Raw genomic sequence first — 10,990 nt, 5'->3', positions numbered from 1 at the left:
TCCTGGTGGTCCCTCCTGCTTCTCTCCTGGAAGGCTTCTTTCTTGGTCGCTGTAGCTTCAGTCCACAGGGTGCGTGAGATCAGGGCGCTCACCTTGGACAAGGTTCAGTTGTGCCTGCACCTGGCATTTCTGCCGAAGGTCATTTCCCAGTTTCATACTGGTCAGGGGCCTGTGCGCTGGGCCACAGCCAATTGGGGGGCCCCTGGAAAAGTGGGCACCCCTGCACCCTGACCGGCTCCCGGAAGGAGCGCTGCGGGGCGGGCAGGAGGGGACTGCAGGCGGAATGGGTGGTGGGGGGCCACACTTGCTCTGGCTCAGAGGCCCCAAACCTCTAATCTGCCTCTGGCACCCAGCACCATCCTCCCCAAGTGACAGCCCAGTGCCTGTTGTGTCCTAGCCAAGACCAGTGTCAAGAGAAGAAAAGATTCCTGCTCACCTGTTACCTGCTATTTCCTGATTCTGTTCCGGTGGTTCCTTGTGGTCCTGGTCTGTGGGTGTGGTTCTAGTTCTGCTGAGTGTCTGCAAGACATAGATATGGTGATGTTCTGGTTTACCTGTTCATACCTACCTGTATTGTTTGGGGGGGGGGGTCCCCGGCTTCAGGCCAATCTTGTGGGGTTTAACAGCCAACTTCTCTGTACTTTGCTTATTGCTTTGAGATCCTGTTTTAATTAATATCTGTTTGTTTATACTTCATATTGCTTCCCTAGTATCTTTGAGTAACTCGGTCACCACTGGTGATAGATACGGTAGGGGGAAGAGACATGTAGGGTCTGGGTTTTGGTTGAAACATTAGCTCCCTGGGTGGAAGTTATCCATTTCAGTCTTCTCTCAATTAACAGCTGAGCATGGAAGGGAGATGCCTAAACCTGAGCCATTCTTTTTAGGTGATAAATCTAAGGAACTGCCCTGGTGTGAGGTGTCCTTAGAGGAGATTTTGGAGAGCAGCAGTCAAAAAAGCAAACAGTGTTGGGAATCATTAAGAACGGGCTAGATAACAAGACAGAAAATATCATGTTGCCTCTATATAAATCCATGATACACCCACATCTTGAATGCTGTGTGCAGATGTGGTTGCCCCATCTTGGAAAAGATTTATTGGAATTAGAAAAGGTTCAGAAAAGGGCAACAAAAATTATTAGGAGTATAGAACAGCTTCCATATGAGGAGAGATTAATCAGACTGGGATTTTCAGCTTGGAAAAGAGACGGCTAAGGGGAGATATGATAGAGGTCTATAAAATCATGACTGGTGTGGAAAAAGTAGATAAGGAAGTGTTGTTTACTCCTCATAAAACATGAACTAGGAGTAGTCAAATGAAATGAATAGGCAGCAGGTTTAAAACAAACATAGGACGTATGTCTTCACACGATGCACAGTCAGCCTGTGGAACTCTTTGCCAGAGGATGTTGTGAAGACCAAGACTATAACAGGGTTCAAAAAAGAACTAGATAAGTTCATGGAGGATGGGTCCATTAATGGCTATTAGCCAGGCTGGGCAGGGATGGTGTCCCCAGCCTCTGTTTGCCAGGGAATGGGCGACAGGGGAGGGATCACTTGATGGTTACCTGTTCTGTTCACTCCCTCTGGGGCACCTGGCATTGGTCACTGTCGGTGGACAGGATACTGGGCTGGATGGACCTTTGGTCTGACCCAGTGTGGCCGTTCTCATGTTCTTAATTACCCCACCCCTGAGTGTGCACCCCTCTGAATGACAGAGTGCTAGATGCTTGCTCACCTGGCTGTGCTGGAAGCTGGGGCAGCGCTTGGTTGGTCCAGTGAACCAGTCCAGCTAAGCCGAGGGCCACGTTTTGGTGGGGAAATTGTATGCAGGGCCGGGGCAGGGAGTTGGGGTACAGGAGGGAGTGTGGGAGGGGGTGCAGGGTGCAGGAGGGGGCTCAGGGGAGGGGTTGGGGTGCAGGAGGGGTGCAGCAGGGGGCTCAGGACAGGGGGTTGGGGTGCAGGAGGGGTGCAGAGTGTACAAGGGGGCTCAGGGCAGGGGTTGCGGTGCAGGACGGGTGCGGGATGTACGAGGGGGCTCAGGACGGGGTTGGGGTGCAGGGTGTACGAGGGGGCTCATGGCAAGGGGTTGCGGTGCAGAGGGGGTGCGGGGTGTACGAGGGGGCTCAGGGCAGGGGTTGGGGTGCAGGGTGTACGAGGGGGCTCAGGGCAGGGGTTGGGGTGCAGGAGAGGTGCAGGGTACAGGCAGGGAGTTGGGGTGCAGGAGTGGTGCAGAGTGTACGAGGGGCTCATGGCAAGGGGTTGCGGTGCAGGAGGGGTGTGGGGTGTACGAGGGGGCTCAGGGCAGGGGTTGGGGTGCAGGGTGTACGAGGGGGCTCAGGGCAGGGGTTGGGGTGCAGGAGGCGTGTGGATTTATGAGGGGACTCAGGGCAGGGGTGCAGGGTGTACGAGGGGGCTCAGGGCAGGAGGGTGGGGTGCAGGGTGTACGAGGGGGCTCTGGGCAGGGGGTTGGGGTGCAGGGTGTACGAGGGGGCTCAGGGCAGGGGGTTGGGGTGCAGGGTGTTCGAGGGGGCTCAGGGCAGGGGGTTGGGGTGCAGGGTGTACGAGGGGGCTCAGGGCAGGGGTTGGGGTGCGGGGTGTACGAGGGGGCTCAGGGCAGGGGGTTGGGGTGCAGGAGGCGTGTGGGATTTATGAGGGGGCTCAGGGCGGGGTGCAGGGACGAGGGGGCTCAGGGCAGGGGTTGGGGTGCAGGGTACAGGCAGGGAGTTGGGGGGCGGGGTGCAGCAGGGGGCTCAGGACGGGGTTGGGGTGCAGAGTGTATGAGGGGCTCATGGCAAGGGGTTGCGGTGCAGAGGGGGTGCGGGGTGTACGAGGGGGCTCAGGGCAGGGGTTGGGGTGCAGGAGGCGTGTGGGATTTATGAGGGGGCTCAGGGCGGGGTGCAGGGACGAGGGGGCTCAGGGCAGGGGTTGGGGTGCAGGGTGTTCGAGGGGGCTCAGGGCAGGGGTTGCGGTGCAGGACGGGTGCGGGGTGTACGAGGGGGCTCAGGGCAGGGGGTTGGGGTGCAGGGTGTACGAGGGGGCTCAGGGCAGGGGGTTGGGGTGCAGGGTGTACGAGGGGGCTCAGGGCAGGGGTTGGGGTGCAGGGTACAGGCAGGGAGTTGGGGGGCGGGGTGCAGGAGGGTTTTGGGCTCCAGCCTGACGCCGCTTACCTAAAGCGGCTGCGGGGTGGCAGCGGTGCGCACCGGGGCCAGGCCAGACTCCATGCCCGCCCGCCCTGTCCTCGGCCCCCCGCCACTCCAGGAAGCGCTGCAGCCCCGGGGGGGCGAAGGGATCCATGTGCACTGTCCTTGCTGTGCCTCCAGGTCCCTCCCCCGAAGCTCCCATTGGGGGCGGATCCCTGTTCCCAGCCAATGGGAGCTGTGGGGGGCGGAGCCTGGAGCCAAGGGCAATGCACGGAGCCCCCTGCCTGGGGGCCGCAGGGAGGTGGGGCCGGCCGCTTCTGAGAGCGGCGCGGGACCCCCGGCGCCACGGGGTGCAATGCCACGGGCCGGATCCAAAGCCTGAGGGGCCGGACCTGGCCCGCAGGCCGTAGTTTGCCCACCCCTGGGTTAAGCCGACAAGGGGGAGAGTGATTGTAACCTGGGCTCATTCCAAGCGCCCAGCCTCTCTGCGGCCAGGAGTTGTTCTAGGCAGAGGTCAGTAACCCAGCTGTGACAGCATGGGAAATTTCTGTAAATGCTGAGTGCTGTGTGCGCCCTGGGTTCCCCTACATGCTGCATTGTTAACAAGATGGTGGGGAAAGACTGTTTGTTTCTTTCAGGTGTGAATGGGACCTAGCTGTCTCGGGCTTGGGGGCCTGGGCCAATGGAGAGTCCATGAAGACAATGGCAAATCCAGGCACCGGGGCATCTGTGGATTGGTGACAGGTGGTGTCAGAAGTGGGATGCTGAATGCCCAAGATGCATTTTGCAGTCAGTGACTTGCAGCAGTAAAACAAGGCTTGGCAGAGGAAACAGCAAGAACATGGCAAATAACCCCCTTGCTAACGGACATCACCAACCTGTGCAGGGGGGAGAGTTAGGTCCTGGGACTCTCAACAAGGTGCAGCTCGCTGAGAAGGATGAGCAATCTAAGAAGCAGGTTTCAGACCCACGTGGGCTCCAAGGGGGACTGAGAGTGACCAAGATGGCAGCAGGAGGACGCCCTGCTGCTGCCAAGTTCCCTGTCCAGCAGGGGGTCTTCACGACCCGGCTCCTCCTCGACAGATCTGAGCTGGGTAGAGTTGGAGCTGAAGCCAAGGAGCTAGAGGACTGGGAGGAGCAGTGATAGCATGAGGCGAAGCAGCGGAAGCATAAACAGGAGATGGAGAAGCGGAGGGGCAAGAGGACCCCCCCTGAGGGGGAAGTGGGGAAGGACCAATTCCGCAGGGAACCTAGATACCAGATTGTTGTCCCAGTTTAAGGGCGAGAGGGATATAGATGTGACCTCACTGCCCTTGGGGCAAGGCCTGTGATTGGAACCAGATTCACCTTGCGGACCAACTCCGCTGACTCACCCTCTTACTCGGCCCCAGAGCCAGAGAGGTGCACAGCCAGAGGGACGGAGTGGACACGGGACTATGGACTCTTTAAAAGAGCTCTGCTGTCAGTTTGAGCTGACCCCGGAGGTGTGGAGGAAGAGGTTTCGGGGTATGCAAAAGACCCCGGGTGTGACCTGCATGGAAGTCACCATCTCTCCACAAATGGGGTAGGGGTGCCGGGGTCACTGCGCTGGCACATCTGTATAACCTGGGTGGGCCGGAGCAGCTGTGAGATCTGTCCTCGGGACCTGGCAATGCGGTTAGTGGACAGGAAGCCCAAAGACTTGTGGAGGGCAGTTTGTGGACCGTAGGTCTTGCTATGGAAAGAGACCCAAAGGGGAATGGCCTAAGCATGGCTGGGGCAAGGCGACCCATGGAGGCCCCCCAGAAGTGGGGCTCAGGTAAACCCAGAGTTGGGGCAGCGGCTGATGGGGGCAGACCTTCTCCAAGGGACCTCAGGGACTGAGCTGTGATATCTGCAGGCAGACAGGGCATAAGTGGGTGAAATGAGGTTTGGCCAAGGCAGAGAGGCTGTATCATCCTCTGTCCCCCCAGGGAGGCAGCCTGGAGCTCAGGCTCCAGGAGTGAGTATGTGACATTGTGACAGACCTTTCAGAGGGAAGCAGGCACCCAGGCAGCTCCTTGGGGGCACAGGGGGTGGCAGATGGGCTCCCACATGTCCTGTTGGACTCTCCTGGGCTCAGGCACATCTGACCCCTTGTGACGCAGTAGGGAGCGGGGTGGATTGACCTGAGAAATGTCGTCTAGTTTGGCTGGGACTGTCTGCATGGGGGATGGGAGAGCAGGGGATGACTTTATTTGAATGCTGACAAGCTGGGTGACCTGGGGGAAGGTCCCCTCTGAGGAGCCATTCGCCCTGCCTATGGCTCTGATCCCTGGGCAGACACAGGAGGGGTGGGAAGTTGGGGTTCTCCAGAATCGTAGAATCCTAGAACTGGAAGTGCCATCAAGAGGTCATCCAGTCCAATCCCTTACACTCGAGGCAGGACTAAGTATTGTCTAGCCCAGGGGTTCTCAAACTGGGGGTCAGGAACCCTCAGGGGGTCGCAAGGTTATTATATGGGGTTGTCGTGAGCTTTCAGCCTCCACACCAAACCCCGCTTTGCCTCCAGCATTTATAATGGTGTTAAATATATTTTAAAGTGTTTTAATTTGTAACGGGGTCGCACTCAGAGGCTTGCTATGTGAAAGGGGTCACCAGTACAAAAGTTTGAGACCCACTGATCTAGACCATCCCTGACAGGTGTTTGTCTAAGCTGCTCTTAAAAACCTCCAGCGATGGAGATGCCACAACCTTCCTGGGCGATTTATTCCAGTGCTTAACCACCCTGACAGGAAGTTTTTCCTAATGTCCAACCTAAACCTCCCTGGCTGCAATTTAAGCCCATTGCGTCTTGTCCTGTCCTCAGAGGTTAAGAAAAATATTTTTTCTTCCTCTTCCTTGTAACAACCTTTTACATACTTGAAAACTGTTATCATGTCCCTTCTGTCTTCTCTTCTCCAGACTAGACAAACCCAATTTTTTCAATCTTCCCTCCTAGCTCATGTTTTCTAGACCTTTCATCATTTTTATTGCTATTCTCTGGACTTTCTCCAATTTGTCCACATCCTTCCTAAAATGTGGTGCCCAGAACTGGACACAATACTTCCGTTGGGACCTAATCGGCATGGAGCAGAGCAGAAGAATCACTGCTTGTGTCTTGCTCACAACACTCCTGCTAATACAGCCCAGATTGATGTTCGCTTTCTTTTGCAACAGCGTTGCCTCATATTTAGCTTGTGGTTCACTCTGACCCCCAGATCCCTTTCCGCAGTATCCTTCCTAGGCCGTCATTGCCCACTTGTGTGTGTGCAACTGATTGTTCCTGCCTAAGTGGAGCACTTTGCATTTGCCCTTATTGAATTTCATCCTATTTACTTCAGACCATTTCTCCAGTTTGTCCAGATCATTTTGAATTTTAATCCTATCATCCAAAGCACTTGCAACCCCTCCCAACTTGGTATCATCCGCAAACTTTGTAACTGTACTTTCTATGCCATTATCTAAATCATTGATGAAAATACTGAACAGAACCGGACCCGGAACTGATCCCTGCGGGACCCCACTCGTTATGCCCTTCCAGCATGACTGTGAACCACTGATAACTGCTCTCTGGGAACGGTTTTCCAACCAGTTTTGCGCCCACCTTATAGTAGCTCCATCTAGGTTGTATTTCCCTAGTTTGTTTATGAGAAAGTCACGCGAGACAGTATCAAAAGCTTTACTAAAGTCAAGATATACCACGTCTACCACTTCCCCCATCCACAAGGCTTGTTACCCAGTCAAAGAAAGCTTTTGTTCTTGACAAATCCATAGTGATCGTTACTTATCACCTTATTATCTTCTAGAGGTTTGCAAATTGACAGCTTAATTATTTGCTCCATTATCTTTCTGGGTGCAGAGGTTAAGCTGACTGGGCTGTAATTCCCCGCATGGGCGGCGAGTCCTATGGACCCATGGTGCCCGGGCACCAGGAATATTCCTGGCCTGGGCCCAGCTCCAGCAGTGTTTGGGGCCAGGGCTCTCCCACGCATCCCCCGGGCCATTTAAAAGAGCCCAGGGCCCCCACTCACCACCAGCAGCGCAGCGGAGCTGAGCGGCTTCCTCCCAGCTCGCTCCACGTGGCTGCTGGTCCCTCCCTGCAGCCCCTGGGCGGGGTAGGCGGGGGCAGTGCCTGGGGATAGCAGCACATGGAGACTCCCAGCCTGCCCTGCCTAGGAGCCCCAGGTAAGCACTGCACCCTCCCACCCCCTCCCAGAGCCCGCATCCTCTCCCCCCCAGTCCAGAGCCAGCACCCAAACTCAGTCCCAACACCTGCACCCCTCACCCCTTCTTGCACACTCACCCCCTGCCCTAGCTTGGAGCCTGCACCCAGCACCCAAACTCCCTCCCAGAGCCTGCATCCCTCACCCCCTCCTGTACTCCCATCCCTTGTCCAAGCCCAGAGCCTGCACCTAGAACCCAAACTCCCTCCCAGAACCCAACCTCTCACCCATCCTGCACCCCAATCCCCTGCCCCAGCCCAGGGCCTGCACCCCAGACCTCCTCCCGCCCCAAACTCCCTCCCAGAGCCTTAGGCAGGTGGGGGGGTGGAGTTTGAGTGGGCGGGTTTGGGGCACTGGAATGTCTCCCATCTTCCATGACTTTTCAAAGATAATTGCTGATGGCTCAGCTATCTCCTCAGTCAGCTGCTTGAGTTCCTAGGATGCATTTCATCAGGCCCTGGTGACTTGAAGACGTCTGACTTGTCTAAGTCATTTTTAACTTGTTCTTTCCCTATTTTAGCCTCTGACCCTACCTCATTTTCACTGGCTTTCACTACGTTAGACGTCCCATCGCCACCAACCTCCTTGATGAAAACCCAAACAAAGACGTCATTTCCACATTTTCTGTTATTAGAACAGGAGTCCTTGTGGCACCTTAGAGACGTACACATTTATTTGGGCATAAGCTTTCGTGGGCTACAGTCCACTTCATCGGCTGCATGCAGTGGAAAATACAGTCGGAAGAAGTCTATACACAGAGGACATGAAACAGTGGGTGTTACCATACACACTCTAACGAAAGTGAGTGATCAGTTAAGGTGAGCTATTACCAGCAGGAGAGAGCAACTTTTTGTAGTGGTCATCAAAATGGTCCGTTTGCAGCAGTTGACAAGAAGTTGTGAGGAACAGTGTGGGGTGGGGGGGGCAATAAACATGGGGAAATCGTTTTACCTTGTGTAATGACCCATCCACTCCCAGTCTTTATTCAAGCCTAGTTTGATGGTCTCCATTTTGCAAATTAATTCCAATTCCGCAGTCTCTCGTTGGAGTCTGGTTTTTGAAGTTTTTTTGTTGTAATATTGCGACTTTTAGGTCTGTAATCGAGTGGCCAGGGAGGTTGAACTGTTCTCCGACTGGTTTTTGAATGTTATAATTCTTGACGTCTGATTTGTGTCCATTTATTCTTTTGCGTAGAGACTGTCTGGTTTGGCCAGTGTACATGGCAGAGGGGCATTGCTGGCACGTGATGGCATCTATCACACTGGTAGATGTGCAGGTGAACGAGCCTCTGATGGTGTAGCTGATGTGATTGTCTTTCCCTCCTCACTGAGTAACGGGCCTACCCTGTCCTTGGTCGTCTGCTTGCTTCTCATGTATTTGTGGAATGTTTTCTTGTTCCCCTCTATGTCTCTGGCTAGTTTGAGCTCGTTTTGTGCCTTGGCCTTTCTCATTTTGTCCCCACAGACTTGTGGTGTTTGTTTATATTCATCCTTTGTAGTTTGACCGAGTTTCCACTCTTTTTTGAGTTCCAGATCATTGAAGATCTCCTGGTTAAGCCAGGGTGGTCTCTTGCCAGACTTCTTATCTTTGCTACGCAGTGCGATAGTTTTCTCTTGTGCCCTTAAGTAATGTCTCTGAAAAACTGCCAACTGTCTTCAATTGTTTTTCCCCTTAGACTTGCTTCCCATGGGATCGTACCTACCAACTCCTGGAGTTTGCTAAAGTCGCCATCTTGAAATCCACTGTCTTTATTGTGCTGTTCTCCTCCTACCATCCCTTAGAACCATGAACTCGACCATTTCATGAGCACTTTCACCCAAGCTGCCTTCCACTTTCAGATTCTCAACCAGTTCCTCCCTATTTGTCAAAATCACATCTAGACCAGCCTGCGACGTTCTGAGTGTGATACAATATCTCATTGAAAGGTGACAGGGCCAGAAAGTTAACTAACTCACAGACTGACCTGACCCAGGGCCAAACTTTAAAGACTGGTTAGGAAGATCTGTAAATGAACAGAGCTTTGAAATCAGCCTGTATTGTTAGAGATAGAAGGGGAGATGTTTGCTCAGGTCTTGTGATGTACAGGGCCGACGAACGGGGGAGAAGCTGGTACAAATTACCGGGGCCCGGTGGTCCAGAACAGGGCCCAGGCCCCGGCTTCCCTGGCTTCGTCAGCCCTGTTTAGCCAGTCCGCCCTTGCTGGGAGATCTGAAGAAATTATTTCACCAGGGCCCGAACCCGCTCTCGGCGGCCCTGGTGATGTAAGCAAACAAGTCTTGTCTATTGCTATAGCTTTGATTCAAAGATCAAAAAGGAGTATTAGTATTTAGGAAGACACTTGAGGGAAACAGCACTATTGTCTATGTGTCTCTCTGAAGGCTGTGGTAACCTGTGTCTGAACTGTTTAATGGATAAATTACCCTGTGCTAATTGCCAGGATGTTTGGGAGAAGCAAAGTTAAGCCTGTTGTTTTCTCAGGCCAAAAGGCTGCAGGAAATGTATAAAAACCTTGGGACACGATCCTTCTTTTCATATCTGCTTTGAGTTTCAAGAGGGGGAAACCTTAAGCCATAAGGATTGAGATCCCCAGTCACTGTTTGGAGTCACCCTGGACTGTAACCTCTGGACTATTTCTAAAAGGACTTTTGGCAACTACAAGCTCATCTCTGCTGTGTATCTGAACCGCAGGAATTGAATTCACGTCTGTCTGTATATTAATCTTTTAACCAACTCTCTCTCTCTTTTTTCTTTCTTAATAAATGTTAGTTTAGTTAATAAGAATTGGCTGTAGCGTGTATTTTGGATAAGATCGAAGTTATCATTTGACCTGGGTCTGAGGCTTGGAGAACCTTTTCTTTTATATGATGAAATAAGATTTTCAGAATTTATCATCATATGTTTGACAGGTGTGTCTGGCTGGAGGCCTGAGGCTGGGCACTTTAAGGGAACTGTGTTGTTTGGACTTGTGAGTAACCAGTGAGGTACACCTCTATCCCGATATAACGCTGTCCTCAGGAGCCAAAAAATCTTACCGCGTTATAGGTGAAAGTGCGTTATATCGAACTTGCTTCGATACACTGAAGCGCGCAGCCCCGCCCCCCCAGAGTGCTGCTTTACCGCATTGTATCTGAATTTGTGTTTTATCAGGTCGCGTTATATCTGGGTAGAGGTGTAATACAGAGGCTGTTTTGGGCTGGCTTGGTAAATCGAAGTATTGGAATATCCACCAGCTTTGGGGGTTTGTCTGCCCCGTTTTGTTTGCAGTTCACCCTGACCTCAGGTGGCTCCCACAGGCAGCACTGTCACACAGCCTGTCCCCTGGTAGCTGTCTCCAGCTTCTGAAATAAAAAATTGTCTCCAATACAGTGCAATAACTTGTTGGATAATCTGTACCCTACTGTGTTATTTTCCCAACAGATGTCTGGGTAGTTGAAGTCCCCCATCACCACCAAGTCCTGTGCTTTGGATGATTTTGTTAGTTGTTTAAAAAAAGCCTCATCCACTGAGGGATAGCTCAGTGGTTTGAGCATTGGCCTGCTAAACCCAGGGTTGTGAGTTCAATCCTTGAGAAGGCCACTTAGGGATCTGGGGCAAAAATTGGTCCTGCTAGTGAAGGCAGGGGGC

Source organism: Mauremys mutica, chromosome 6, assembly GCF_020497125.1.
Source record: "Mauremys mutica isolate MM-2020 ecotype Southern chromosome 6, ASM2049712v1, whole genome shotgun sequence".
Taxonomy (NCBI): Eukaryota; Metazoa; Chordata; order Testudines; family Geoemydidae; genus Mauremys; species Mauremys mutica.
The sequence above is the reverse complement of the archived record's forward strand: the minus strand, read 5'-3'. Positions refer to the sequence as shown.